The sequence below is a fragment of the Melitaea cinxia genome, chromosome 3 (assembly GCF_905220565.1).
Source record: "Melitaea cinxia chromosome 3, ilMelCinx1.1, whole genome shotgun sequence".
Classification (NCBI taxonomy): Eukaryota; Metazoa; Arthropoda; class Insecta; order Lepidoptera; family Nymphalidae; genus Melitaea; species Melitaea cinxia.
In genome coordinates, this window is record NC_059396.1 from 19,090,717 (window position 1) to 19,106,834 (window position 16,118).

The following is a 16,118-nucleotide window of genomic DNA, read 5'->3' on the forward strand; positions in this document are numbered from 1 at the left end:
AAAGCGATATTTCTCTTAGAAAACTAAGAAATTTTAACGAACTATCTTCATCAAAGTAAACTTACTTAACTTTAAGGAATACAAAAAAAATAATTAAAATATGTAATTATTTTTAATACATTTTATATTAAATAATAAAAAGATAGTATATATTGCCACGCATCAAGCCCGGTAAATCAGTCGAGCGCTAGCGCTCTTAGAGGTAAGGTCCACGCCAAATTCTGCGCAGCCGTCTCTTTCGCTCACACGCGCCAAGCGCCTGTTGTTATAGCGGATAAAACGCATTTGATACTTTCATAATAAAATATAAATAAACATATTACGAAAATGACTGTAAAATAATATAATGATAATTTCTGTAAACAAATGTATAATTTAATTTTCTTTTCTCACACTATCAATACAAATAGGCATTTCAATCTGTTTGTCTTGTTATTTGTTAATTAATATGTTTGTCGGTGTCGATGTCATAAAATGCTATTTTATTCATATCGTAAATATTAGATTCATTCGTAAACTGAAAAAACTAAATCAATTTAAAAAAAATTGTTTCATAAAATTGATTTTTTATTCTTATTTTAAATTTATTGACTGTTGTTATATAACAGACTTGAAATTTTTAACAAATTAATTATTTAAAAAACATTTTATACCATAGTTATTAATTTTTATTATACATTAGAAAATGATCAAGATGGTCTTTTGGTTGTCACACTATACTTACTAGCACAAAGATCGCGCGGCTCGTACGACTCGCGCGATGCGACCAAATTTACCTAAACTTGCAGAGCGTAAAATTGTGAAATGGCTCTTAAAGACAGATTGACACTTAGATTAAATAAATGTACAGATAACAAACGCAACAACCGAACCTCAATTTTATGTAACTATGAAAAAATGGGAGGTGTGAAATTCTCTCAAGTTGCTGTAGAGTTGGCAATCTTTTCTGAAAACATCTGTTGTAAAAAGGCGTCACATTTTTTGAGCCTTAAAAAGTTATCAAATCTTCAGTTGCTCACAAAAATTTATAAAAAAATCTTTCTAAAAAGTGACATAAATTACTACTTATTGAAAAAGGTTTTAGTGCGAAAAAATTATCAGTATGCCTTTTAAGAATAGATCAGTTACAAAAAGTTATAATGCCAACAGTTAAAAAAAAGTTACACTTTGGATTTTGCTATTTTTATCTGCCTCATCGGTTGCTATTAAAGTTATCTGATGTATAACGACATCCAAAAGATTAAAGTTAATGATAGGTATATTTTTGACCAAGGTTCCACAACCACCTTGGAACTTAAGAAGCCGACCGATGGCGGGATAACCATCTAACTGCTGGCTTTGAAATACACAGGCCGAAGACGGGCAGCAGCGTCTTCGGTGCGACAAAGCCAGTACTGCGGTCACCAACCCGCCTGCCCAGCGTGGTGACTATGGGCAAAACACATGAGTTCACGTTATTTTTTTTCGTGAACTTGTGGAGGCCTATGTCCAGCAGTGGACTGTATAGGCTGTAATGATGATATTTTTTCACTATCAAACTATACCTCATCTGTCAGATAGTTTTATTTGCAACCTCTAAATTCAAAAGTTGGTTCGTTGTCTGTTATACATCCTGCTGATTAATCATATCAGTAATATATTCACGAAATAAATTTATCATTTACATATATATATATATGGAAAAGTCTAAAATATAAAACATGTATGGTGTTAGTTTCATATGTTTTATATATCTTAATGAAAACTGAATCAAGAACACAAAACCGATCAGTATTACGTTACAGCGGCATCAATGTTCACGTTCACGTGTTCCGCTCCAGATCGAGGAATGAAGATGATTTCGAAGATACCCTCTTTAGTGTGGCCATTGTTTTTGTACACCGGTCCTTGTAATTAAAACCAGATAAGATAACACAGAGGTCAATGACTGGACTCAAAGATTTACCATAGTGTTGCTAATTAGTTGAAAGTTTTCGTTAAATTGAAAATAAATCAACTTGATTAATTTGCATAGATTATTTGTTTTTGTATCTAATCTTTTTAAAATGTATTTTCTTTTTTTGTGTGTGCAATAAAGTTTAATAAATAAATAAATAAATAAATAAATAAATAAATAAATAAATAAAAAAGATTAAAATAATAAATCAACTTAATTTAACTTCGAAAACCATTGTCAAAACCAGCAATGTTTTTTTTTTCTACTTGAGCTTTGTAACACTTACTTTAATAAAGGACACGTGACTTAATTATTACTATTAAATAACGCATTTTGATCATTTTTGAAGAAGAACTGTTGAGTTTCTTAACGATTATTCTCTAATACAGATAACAGAACCTATGTTCGGTATCCTTCAGCAGCATAATATTGACTATGTTATTGTACAATAACTAACATCCACTCTCAATTTTGGCTCGTACATAGAGGCAAAAGCTCAAACAGCTGCCAAAAAACTGGGCGTCCTCTCGAAGGTGAGACGATACTTCACTCCGGAACAGCTTCTGAATTTATATCAAGCACAAGTTCGATCATGCATGGAGTACTGCTCTCATCTTTGGGATGGCTCAGCCAAGTACCAGCTGGAGCTTCTTAAGTCAATTGAGAAACGAGCCAGGAGGCTCATCGGTGACGATGCACTGGTCGCCACAAAGCTGCAAAGCTTACATCATCGGCGTAGGGTAGCCGGCCTGTCGGTTTTTTATCGGATACACTTCGGAGAGTGTGCGCAAGAACTCCATGACCTGATTCCCCTCTCCCCCTTCCATCATCGTACAACCAGACGCTCTGCGTTACGTCACCCTTATATGGTTGACATTCCCCCTATACGCACTAAGCGATTCGCTAGTACATTCTTGATCCGTACGGCCAAAGAATGGAACTCTCTACCAGCGTCTGTGTTTCCTGAAAGCTATGACCTGGGGATCTTTAAGTCGCGAGTGAATAGGTTACTTCTAGGTAAGCGTGCTCCATCTTAGACCGCATTTTCACTTATCATCAGGTGAAATAGCGGTCAAACGCCAGCCTATCTATGTATAAAAAAAAAATTAAAAGCGCTTTCAACGCTAATTTGTACAGAGCAAATTTTTATTTCACTTATTATGTATCTTGCTAAAGTATAAACTAACTAATTTTACAAGTAACATATTATTCTACTAGTTAAAATATTATACAATTGACATTAAACTTAGTGTCATTATTTAACTATTGAAATTGTCAAGTTCTATAAATTAGAAATGTTAAAAAGGGTCCAAACTATGCACACGAGTGCATCGATAAAACTATTTATTTGTTTCGAAGCTGATAAGTTAAAGATATGGAGACGTTGTTTTTTTCCATAACTTTTCTAACACATTCGTTTACGAAATCGTAATAAAAAATTAGGGTTGTCTGTATTTTAAATTGTAACTAAAATAATTTAAATTTTAAGTTAAAATTTAAAAGCCTTGTGTATCTGTTTGACATCCCTTACGATACACGCGTGGAGTTTGTTTTAAAGGCTATAGATAACAAATAATGAACTAGAAAATAAAGTAATAGCTTTTAAGAGTGACATTTATTGCTTTTTTATCATTTTTTAATATATTTTTTTTTTATTATTATTGTTGTTTATTGATTTTTCATAGTTAAAATTATGACGTGTAACCCTGAGTAAGTTTGGGTGTAATATATGTATTATTTTTATGCATGTTTATGAAAAAGCAAGTCAGTGGTGACAACCACATCATTATAACAGAGGCATTACATATATGAACAAACGACCGTGAGTGTATGTTATTAAAAATGTTTATAATTCTTTTATAAAACCAGTCGCTTCTCTAAGAATGAAATATGAGCAATTATATTTGTATAACAAGAAGATATATTTAAAATTATCTCAAATCCATCAATATAAATAGTCACTTAGGGAATCTTGAAAATCTTCCAATTAAGAAAATTCCGACGAGATAGATGGAGAAGATTAGTAAATTTCAAATACTTTTATATTTTTTTAATATTTTAATTATTTTTATTGGAAAATACTATATCAATACTACGTTAGACAACAATATAAAACTCAAAGCAAAAAAATTTGAAGTGGAATATAAATAAATAAATTTGTATAATCTGCCTGTTCACCAGCCTACATTCTGGGACCAATCAGTGTAATTTGATTTCTTTTAGCAATTAAATACAGTTTGTAATAGAAAAATGCATGCACTAGGAAATAACAGACTGTGACTCACTACGTGACGCCATGCAAGATAAGGACTAACCATAAAAGCGAATAAACGCTAGTAATAAGGTTTCTATATATATATACTAGCTGACCCCGCAAACGTTGTTTTGCCATATATTTTATTAACCACCTCAATCCCCTCCCCTCCCCTTATAACTTAGGGGAATGAAAAATAGATGTTGGCCGATTCTCAGACCTACCCGATATGCACACAAAATTTCATAATAGTTTATTATGCCTCTTAACCCCCCCCCCCCCCTTAAAACTTAGGGGTATGAAAAATAGATGTTGTTCGATTCTCAGCCCTACCCGATATGCACACAAAATTTCATGAGAATCGGTCAAGTCGTTTCGGAGGAGTTTAAATACAAACACCGCGACACAAGAATTTTATATATTAGATATATATATTACACATAGATTCGGGTTGGAAATCGCACTCACAAACCAAACAAAGTAAGATTACTATCTACAATTAACCTACGCCAACGGGCTACTTAGTCAAATGTAATGATAGAAGCAAAGAGCGCGCTAGAGGATTCTCTCAACAACAATTCAAAGATTCTAATGGGTTAACATATTTACGATTCAAGCACAATTCTAAACAAACACTCGACAGGATGAGTAATCTCCGGGAGCAGCTGCCGGCAATTGAATCTAATGAACTCGGCGCCATGCCGCACGGCGTGACCACCGCACCGGACTAATAAGACAAAGACGTAAGACGCATAATCTGTCACTTAGAATACGAGTAATTTACTTATTAATGAAAATATATACGGCTTCATAATTATACTGGTTGAGCAATGATCGCGATGTTTTTTGGCCTAAATTTTGTGGTGTCAAGGAAAAACTAGATAAGTCAAAAAATATGTAAATGAGATTTTTGCACCTATTGATTAATAATATTAGTATGTCTCGTGGTAAAAAGTGGAGTGAAGTCACTAATATATTCAAGAATAAGTAAATTACAATTTTCTAACAAATCACATGAGTTGCTTTTTTGTTATTTGCCCGTTGTGAAAAGTTCAAATATATGTACTTATCTCCTTTTTCCTTAACACCACAGAATTATTACTGTGTGTTGGCTATGATAAGGCTAACGATAAGCCTCTTCAAAATGTTTCTATGTATCAATAAATTTGTGTTAGGCTATTAGCATTAATAATATTGTTTTAATCAAAAATTGTATGCGATTTATCAAATCTGATACAACGTAAATTTAAACAAACTTTATGCTAAAATTAAAAAAAATCTAAATTGAATTCGACACTTCCTATTTAATATTATTATATCTATAAAACATTAATATTACTAATAAATTATCAACCTCTTGCATAATCCTTATCAACTAACTCGATAACGAACAAAACAAACATTGAAATAATCTACTAAACAACGTATTAACATAGCAGTTATGGCGACAAACACCGCAATCAAATATTATTTCCCCAAAGGATTAACCCACTTTCGATATGAACATTCATGGTATGGATTTTGATAAGGCCTTAAATCCAGTGTAAGGCGCACATAGCACAGATAGCTGTGCTATTGTTTTACACATTTTACAGATAAATATTTTTAACACTGAACAAAAAATGTAGCATAGTGTATTAATATTGTTTGATTCTTAATCAAATTAAACTGCATCTAATAGTTGACTGTTGGTGTTTTTTTTTTTTATATTTGGCTCATCTGATAGTAAGCGTAGCCGTAGCCGTAGCTTATAGGCGCCTGCACCACCAGGAAGCATTGCAAGCGCGTTGCCGACCCTACCCCCAATTCCCCCCAGAAACATTAATTTAAGGGCTTAATCTACAACTCAGCATAACTGCCAATTTAAGGATGTATCTATCAAAGTCCTGGAAATACGAACGCAATTTCAATTTTTTCATTATTCTTCTATCATGCCGAGAATTGAAATAAATCTACAACTTTGGCGATGCTTAATAGTTTAACTCAAATCTGAAGTACTAAGAATATTTTTATTTTTTATGAAACCAACAAACAGCATTGTATAGCATAGCATAGCTTAACATTATTACAGGACCTCGTGCTTTTAATAACGATTCTTATCTGTCCGTTCGTAGAGCCTTGACGGCAAACGGATGCTGGCAAACGATAGCTAAGCAAATATGCACGTTTTAAATAATACACCAAGGGCGATATTAAAGAACCTTTAGTATAAAAATATCATTGTTGATGTTAACATTTTTATTTCAACAACATCTTTAAGCTGAATGGGTTCTTTAAACTGAGTAGTATGATGAAAGAATTGTAATATTATATTATTTAAATATTATAATAGTCAGAAATTGCAGATACTTGTCCAAGATAGCATTAACGCGATTTTCCCTTTCCTGGCTGTCGATAATTTGATTGATTTTAATGAAAAATAAACAGTCGCCTCGACTTAATTTCTATAAGAGCCATAAACAATAGTACAGTTGTAACAGCAAGATTAATTTAAAATTGTTAACGATTATAAAAAATATTTTAATTTTATTTTCCTAAAATCCTTTATTTTACGACTTTTACTTTAGCACTTTAGTCACCGAAACTTCAAAAAAAAATTAGCTGCTAACTGAACTATTTTAACACAAGCTGAGTCTCCAAGGGCAACGTCCAGATGGAATGCGAGAGCCCGAACAATGGAGCACATCTCCCTCTTCGAGAAAAACGCCAACTCATTGATCGTAACATAAACTTTCAAATGTCTCAACATAAACGTCGGAATGTACTACAATGTTTCTATTAGGCTGTAAAATTACGCAGCTAATTTATGAGCCGAATGATTTATACTGCAGATTCCATATTTTACACGTTGTCATAACTTACAAATTGAATTTATGGTAGATTATAAAAGGAAATATTTTATTCATAATCTGTAACAGTCTTAGTGGGAAAATTATATCAACCTTGTAAAAGATTACAGATAAATAATACTGTATTCAAAAAGAGCTGAAAATTTGCTACATCAGGGGCTCCCAAACTTATTTTGTCTACTGCCCACTAAGAGAATATATTATTTTATAGTGTCCCTTTGAGCAATATTTTAATTAATATTAGTTGATGTTCACAAGTTGTAGTCGAGAGTCCTTATAGATTAAATGACAAATCGCCTCCTAAGCCTCTACACAACGGTACCAGTTTTTTTCTGTCTCTTGCCGCCCTTTATTACTGCAGCGCCCAAGAAGGGGCGCTATCGCCCACTTTGGGAAACACTGTGCTACATCGACAGTAGGGTTAATCCGCTGAGTTGCAGGCGTTTATAGTCGTCTTAAGGTCGCTTCCCATCAGGTAAACGGAAAAAAAATAAAACTGTTACTTTTACAGACAGACTGGGTATATTGCCGGGTAGATATAACTCCTCTGTCAGCTGAGTCATTTCAGCTTAAAAAATTTATAAACCTCTAATGGTGCTTAATCGACGCGGAATTCTAATGTGTCACCATTCAAAGTATCGTGAGACGATTCAAGATGTCACCTAATCGTAAGGGTAATTAATCATGAGGTACGGAGCAGCAGGACGTATCCTGATTAAAATCCAGAGCAGCCCGACTGGGGAAGTATATCAACGTTACAGAAGATCACAGCTAAATAATAATGCTTTCAAGCAGTTTTGTGTTCCTGTGGTGAGTAAGATGACCAGAGCTGAGGGAAATGGGGATAGAATCGGCAACGCTTTTGAGATGCTTTGCAGGCATCTATAGGCTACGGTAATCGCTTACCATCGGGTGAGCCGTACGCTTGTTTGCTTGTTGCTGATTATGCATAGATTGTGGCACATATCCAATCCACGTGAAATAAAGGCAAGTGTTGACATCATTTCTCCGTTCAACGGAATTCCACGTACAAAAAATACTACTTCAAGGTCCTCCAATCAACTGTCCATCTACTTAAAATAACGGAACTTTCTCGTAAACAAGCATTACATAATCAAATCATTACACGTCAAATAAAGACAAATATGGCAAATAATATACCTTCATGACTTACAAGACTTGACAAATGCTAAACATAAACAAAGGAATGCAACATTGAAGAGCACGCCACATCGCGTGAAGCGCGCCTAATGCACGCGGTTCTGACAATCTGCTTTCGCCGACAAATAACATTAAAAATGTTTAAATTTGACTTTACTTTGTTTTCACGGTTTCGTTTACGCGTGACTTCGCTTTATAACATCGATTTGATAAATTATGATGATTTGAACCGTGATTTTGTTTTCTCAGATAAAAATATAATTTTAAGTTTTAATGTGCATCTGTAACATAAATTTGTCACAACAAGTTCAACGTATTTTGATGTCGTATTATTTAAAGGTAGTACATGAAATAGTATTAAGGAAATGCGAATTACATATTGACACACAACCTAGAAAGTAGAGCTATAATTAAACAAAAAAAAATAGGAATTAAATAAAATGAACTGTAACAGTAATAGAGAATATTCATCATACAATTAAAAAATAAAATTGGAGTGTCTGTTTGTAATATTAAAGTAACCGCTTTTTACTAAATGCATATGGATGTATAATTTTTATAAGTTTTTTGTTAAAATCCACACAGACAAAGTCGCGGGCACAGCTATTTATAATATATAATTCTTTGTATTACACACTAAAATGTCAATCTTATTTGTTAAAAAAGTAAGAAATTTATAAACATCTATCAATACATTGCGAAGATGCTATTATAGGTGACAATTTGAAATAAACAATTTTCATAGCACATCGAGAAAAATGATTCACGAGTGATTGTGATTCATCAGTGATGATCATCATTGGTTCGAGGAATTATCGTAATTCAATTATGCTAATAACAGACTAGACGACTCGTTGGCGCAACGGTCACAGCACTGGTTTGTGGCTGTTACGCCGGTGGTTGTGGGTTCAATTCCCGCACATGACAGACATTTGTATGGGCTATATAGATGTTTGCCGTTGTTTGGGCGTATGTGCAGTTCTTGTGGGTCTCCCCACCGTGCCTCGGAGAGCATGTTAAGTCGTCGGTCCCGGTTGTTATCATGTACACCTGATAGCGATCGTTACTCATAGTAGGGAATATATCCGCCAACCCGCATTGGAGCTGCGTGGTGGATTAAGCTCTGATCCTTCTCCTACATGGAGAAAGATGTAATGCCCAGCAGTTGGATATTACAGGCTGAAACAAATAACAGACTAAGGGCCTGTTTCACCAGTCTTAGATAAAGTTTATCCTGCAGATAAGTCACGAGTAGACTTTAACAGTAGGAGATAGAACAGGGCATTAGGACCTGTTTAACCTCAATTAATAAACTACCAGTTTTAGAATCGTATTTGTGAATAGAAATATCTCATCATCATCATTACAGCCTATACAGTCTACTGCTGGACATAGGCCTCCACAAGTTTACGCCAAAAATAACGTGAACTCATGTGCTTTGCCCATAGTCACCACGCTGGGCAGGCGGGTTGGTGACCGCAGGGCTGGCTTTGTTGCACCGAAGACGCTGCTGCCCGTCTTCGGCCTGTGTATTTCAAAGCCAGCAGTTGGATGGTTATCCCGCCACCGGTCGGCTTTTTTAGTTCCAAGGTGGTAGTGGAACTGTGTTATCCCTTAGTCTCCTCTTACGACACCCACGGGAAGAGAGGGGGTGGCTAAATTCTTTAGTACCGTAGCCACACAGAAATATCTCATAATTACAGTGAAATACGATGGTGAAAATTACATTAAAAAGCTTTATCTGTTTGATATCGTCGTGCGTCAATCCACAACTGGTGAAGCAGACCCTAACACTTGATTATAAAACACTAGAGGATTATTATTATAGATATTTATATAGAGTAAATTATTTAATCGTACAAATATTATACGTTAGCGCAACGGTCAGAGGACTGGCTGTTGCGCTAGTGGTTCGAACCTCGCACATGGCAAACATTGCAGCATTTACATTGGCCATACAGATGTTTATCTTGGTCTGGGCTTTTGTGCTCATGTATTGTGTTTCCAGAGACTCGACCCAGGAGGTAACCCTAGTGGGGGCCTCATTATCCTATAATTTCAAATTGACTACACGCTTACGACTTTATAAATCAAAATACGGTAATTTTATACGGATATAATATTATGGTTAAATATCATCTCACTTGTCATACGCCACAGTATAACAATACAGACACGCCGTCATGCGGTTTGAAATAAAAAATAAAGTCAAATATAACCAGCTTAGACTATTTTTCTTGTGACCCTTTTTAACGCTCCACTTGTTGAGATTGCTACGAATTTAGTAAATGGATGATAGAGACAAAATTACGAACGACAAAAAATTAATATAAAAAGTTTATTCAATAATATTGATGGCAAAAAATTACTAGAAAAAGAGAATAAGTTAGTTTAAGCGGTAATTGGTTTTACGATACGATTGCCGCCAACGCGTCCGCCATATTGGATATTTGGTGACGTCATAAAATAGTTGCTAATTGGACTATTAATCTTATTGACTATTTTATTTTCTTAATAAGGTGTTTCTTCTATTATTCGCCGCTTTATTTTATTCTGTCTCAGCTCCTTACTGTCCCACTGTTGGCTAAGGTAATCTCATAACTAGAAAAAGGGTTAGGCTACAATAGATTCAGCCTGATCCACTGAATTTGAATGTGATATATCAGAATATATGCTGAAGGAAACAAACTAATTTCAATGATAAATATAACACATGGATGGACATCGGCACTAGTTTATACTTGAACCTATAACCATCTGGTATAGAATTATCGGTTCTTTCCCTTTAACCATATCCATCTATATCTATCAAAATCCAGATACCTGGTAAGAGAAAGTAAACATGTGGTGATGTCAAAAGGCACAAACATTGTCGTTATTATGTTTATCTTTATCGGACATTATATTTTTCCAAATATGAATTATATAAATAAATAATATTTCTAACAAATATTTTAGAATGTTCATTCTTTTGACATTCGTCAGTATTTTTGCAATTTAATTTTTTTTTAATATTTGCCAGAATCTTTTTTTTTCCTTATTGTGAAAAAATTAATTCATATAATGTAGTAAGTAAGGACGCTGACATGATGTCAACAAGTAGCGAAGTGGTGCAAGAACGAGCACGAGAGCGTGAGAGCCTCCAGAGGCCATTGTGAGGCTGTTCCCACACAAAAATGTGCAAACCTGTAATAGTGGAGCAGAATGCAGAAATCGCGAGAATCGCTTGCTCAAGAACAAACATAATTGTATCTCTCATAAAAAAATGAACTAATATAAAACCTTCTTGGATTTACCGTTTTTTATTTTTTTATTTCACGTTCTGAGACTGTTGCATAACAAAGAGAAAAATGCAGATGAATTGAGAAAGACAGCGAATTCAATATGCATAGGAAATAATTCGTTCTTAATCTACATACTATAATAAAATGATTGTAACAGTCTTGATACGGTCAAGAGCACTGCTGTAAATTTAATGTTTTTTTGTTGTTATATACTAAAACCAAAAGATTGCTAAAACTCAAAAAGTACAAGATCGATTTTCAAAATTTCATACTCCTAAAACAATTCACAACTTAAGTTACGAAAAGTCACGGTACGAAAGCATTAATTTCGAAGCAGACAAAACCGTGTATCGGTTAGTTTTAAACAAAAACGAAATCTCGGAACTCGAACTGGAATTCCGTAATGAGACGAGATAATATTGACCCTGCACTGAACAAGCAGCTAACTCACTACCACACATCTACCGCACGAATAAAAACAGTCGGTAACCATCCCAAACAAACATTACGTCCAACCGAAAACCACAAACAACCCCGATATTAAAGATAAAAATATCTTGTTATACCTTATCTGGAATTTGGAGCTTTCGTCTATAAAAAAAAAAAAAGTAAAAAATTAATAGTATAAAATTATTATAGCTGTCAGGATCAATGTTGGCAATTAGGAAGTGTGTTTTATTAGTTGATTAGAGATTTTATGAAAGAACGAGTGCAAGTGAAACTTTAGTGAATAAAAACAATTAATACACAGATCAAAACACACAAATACCATGGAACACTTGCGACATGCGACATGCGATAGGTGAACGAAAAAATTTGGGTCGATAGAATTTCACTTTAAAATTGTTATCTAAACAAAGTATGACCTGTAATACCAAATATTATAAAAAAGATTATTTGAAGCAGTCACAATAAGTTTATAGCCATTTTTAAGGTACTTAAAAGAGGCAAACAGACTTAACTAAGACTCCAGTATCCATCCATCCGACAAACAACGAATATGAAACAGAATTAAAAAAAAAAGAATGCTTTAGACCACACGACTGAAGTAAAACTGCACTGTCTTCGATATACGAAACATAACTGGCTATGAAAGAAAGAAAGAAAGAAAATATGCGCTCGCACCACTCTCTCTTGCTCCGTTCGCCTCGCCCGATCACACTTTTCGTAGCGCTCTAGTTACGCATTCACCAGCTTACTCCTCAAATCAAGATCTATGTAAAGGAATCTTACTTCAAAAATTAGAATGAAAACAATATATTATCTTTTCTGATATCAAGGAAATGTAACGAAAAATATTTTACGTTTTTATAACAACCTTCGTGCCTCAGACTCCCTTGGCCGAATTTTATAACTTCGAAAAATTTATTCATTTTCAAGTGAACAGTTTATTTGTGGATTTATACAATACGGTACGCGTAACAATACGTAATAAATTTATTCTTAGTGAAATCATTACCATTTTTTAGTCTCTACAGTTGGGTATGTACCATTTACATATATTGAATTAATAGCTGATTACAGCTACGATCCCACGCCTTATAAATGAAGCATTTGCTATTTCTTATCGTCTTGTTTTCTTCGTCAGCTCGTAGAAATCAGAACACTGCACCGTTTTACAATCATTGTATTAGATGATGATAAAATTGTTAAGACTTTAAAAATAATATAATTTTAAATTTACCAAGCTTTATAATCATTTCATATACAAGCATAAAATTACTTATACTACTACATATCTCAGCCTCGCGATAAATCTCAATCCTAACAATGTGTCGGCATAAAAAATAGCAAATGTTTTAATAAGGGTCTTCAACGATCTACGTCTAAGTTTCATAGCAATTTGTTCTGTACATTTTGCGTGAAAGACTAGCAAACATCCATCCTAACTGAATTACTTGAAATAAATTTGAATATAATTTGTTTTATTATGTCTATAATACAAAGTAATAAAAAAATTAAAAAAATTAAAAGTAATAAGCTACGCTTGAAAACAACGTGACAATAACTGATGCTTTTCCAAACCCAGACCATTCTGGTTGTCCGTGCGATGGTTCTTAGCCTATGTTTTATACTCGTAAAAGTCCATCAAGCACACGAGTATCACGTCTTTTTTAAAACACTGCAAGCCATTTTCAACATAAAATGGAATTATAGAAAGGATTTTTTTTTTAATTTTTAATGTAAAAGTTATTATAACAATATTTTATTACCAATAAAATAACCTCTATACATAAGGCTATTTTCAATTAACGCTTTGGTATTCTTCCGTCTTCTATGGGTATTTATCACGTGCGTTTTCACGCCTTAACCCGTAGTTAATCGTTGATTAATTGCAGCCATAAAGCGATTAATAAATTTACATAAACAAATACAAAAATAATTTTAAAGTGTAAACCTGTCACAGTTACCTCAAAATTGTTGGTTAATAGTACAGTGTGTCATTGTCATTGATTTCTGTGTACACATTTTATAATCATTTTTAGTACTTTTGATGTCTCGAAGAATGGGAATAAAATTGTCAGATGAATTTCAACTTATTAGGGTCATTCTTTTTTTCATAATTTTTTACTTAGTTACGGTTTCAATTCTAATTGTTAACTTTTTACAATGTTATGACTTTTTACAAGAATACTGTATATTATAAAATTGCAAAGCACGCAGCAAGGGTTTTATCAACCACGTATTATTGAGTTCTTGAAAATAAAAAACAAATTTTATTTTCCTTAAAATTTTTAGGTAAACTAGATTAAAAATCATTGCGCAAATTATGTTTATTTCCATTAACTACTTTTAAAGCTAAAAAAATATCACCGACACAGTTAACCTTTTTTCAAATAACATTTTATTTAATATATTGTTAAAAGGCTCCAGTATAAAGCCTGGTCAATGTTCAAATAACATTTTATTTAATATATAATAATAAGTTAAAAGGCTCCGGGATATAGCCTGGTCAATGCTAATTCGGCCCTGTCTGTTATCAATTTTAAAGTAACAACGCAAGACATTGGTTTCTCAACAATTACGAGTCCGACAAACGTACGATAACCGCTGGGATGCGTTTATATTGTTTCCAAGAACATCGCACTGTTTGATGTGCGTGATAGTAATTTTAATCACAATATTTCAAATAAAATTATTTATAATGGTCCATAAGCTTTCTATCATTTCATTTCCGCAGACTTATTACCCACTGTCGTACATCCTGACGGATTTATCAAAAGATATAATATTTCAGGGGCGTTTTATACATTTAAACTGATTTCAACAAAACTGTTCGATTACGGTCAGACGATATTAATTTAATCTAGTGAGTTGTACTAATAGTTAGAGTCGATTTCAATAAATTAAAAATATTCACTTGTAGAGTCACTTCAACCTATCGCAGTCCACTACTGGACATAGGCCTCCACAAGTTCGCGCCAAAAATGGCGGGAATTTATATATGAGTGAGTTACTTGTAAAAAACTCTCACTCTAGTCTAAAGTACTCTATACTTTATAAGTACAATAAGGAAAGTCTTATCGACTGCTAAAACGTAAAATCCAAGTAGAGCCGTGGGTATTATGTAGATTTATCATACAATGTTTATAAATAGTATCTAAATAATTTTTCGGTAATCCTAGAGCTTATTTCGGCTGAAGTTAAGATCTATGGTTAGACTCTATCAGTCATGCTCTAGATTATACTTATTAAATTAGCAATGGACCCAAAACAAAGCCGTTTAAAACACAAAATAAATTTTAAAAGTAACCAGAATAATTTAAGTATTAATTTTATAATTACTATAAAATTTATTAACTTATTTTTAATAACTTAATTTTATATATTTGTTGTAGTAGAGTCCCTCAGAATAAGGTAGCTTTATAACATGATTATTTTACATAATTTTACACTTTTAAAATTTTGGAGGGACTTGTGCAAGTTTTATGGTAATAAGAATTGAAAGTTCACCGTGAGTCACATTGAAAACACCTTGTCACACCGCGGAAAATATTTAAAGATGAATCATTGCGACGTGTGCTAAATATCCGTACTTGATCAACTAAGACAAATTGTAACTAAATCAAGTGCTGCACACTACAACTGACCTAACTTGTCTAACTATCAAAGTATACACAAGCCAAGTATTGCATTCGCTTCAAAAAGTACTAAAAAAAGGACGAGATTAAACAAATACTCAGTAATTTATAAATAGATGCGAGTTAAGAGATAAAGGATCTTCTTTAAGCATTCTGTGTATATGAAGGTCAAGAACAAGTTTAATGTAAACACTTAAAGTAATTAAATTTAGAATATCACTCGAAGTATGAGATGATGTTGAGTAAGACGAGTAGCATCTGTGTGTGGGCTCGTAATTAACCGAAGTACACCACAATGCACCATGAAGCAGTTAACGTTTTATTTGTTTTCTTAAACACAAATAATATTATGTAAATAACTCACCGATTAGAGTAATTCCAGTTACAGAAAATAAGCACAAAATTCAGCCCTTCAGGGCTACCACTTGTAAACAAATTCCATAGCACATTTCACACAAATATGTCAATGGGAACACAGCATGGGGATACATCGAAAGCGCGCACGGTACTGCAAGCGACGCGACACGAGCGTCGCGCGCGGAGGTTCGGCGC

General features: G+C 33.5%; 1 protein-coding gene across 1 annotated transcript in view; it reads right to left on the reverse strand.

Annotated features, from left to right (window-relative positions):
- Positions 1–16,118, reverse strand: part of LOC123669649 — an 82,904-nt gene extending 66,786 nt beyond the window's left edge. The window contains exon 1 of the mRNA XM_045603245.1: positions 15,931–16,118. The gene's annotated coding sequence lies outside the window, so the exon portion shown is untranslated. The remainder of the gene's footprint in view (positions 1–15,930) is intronic.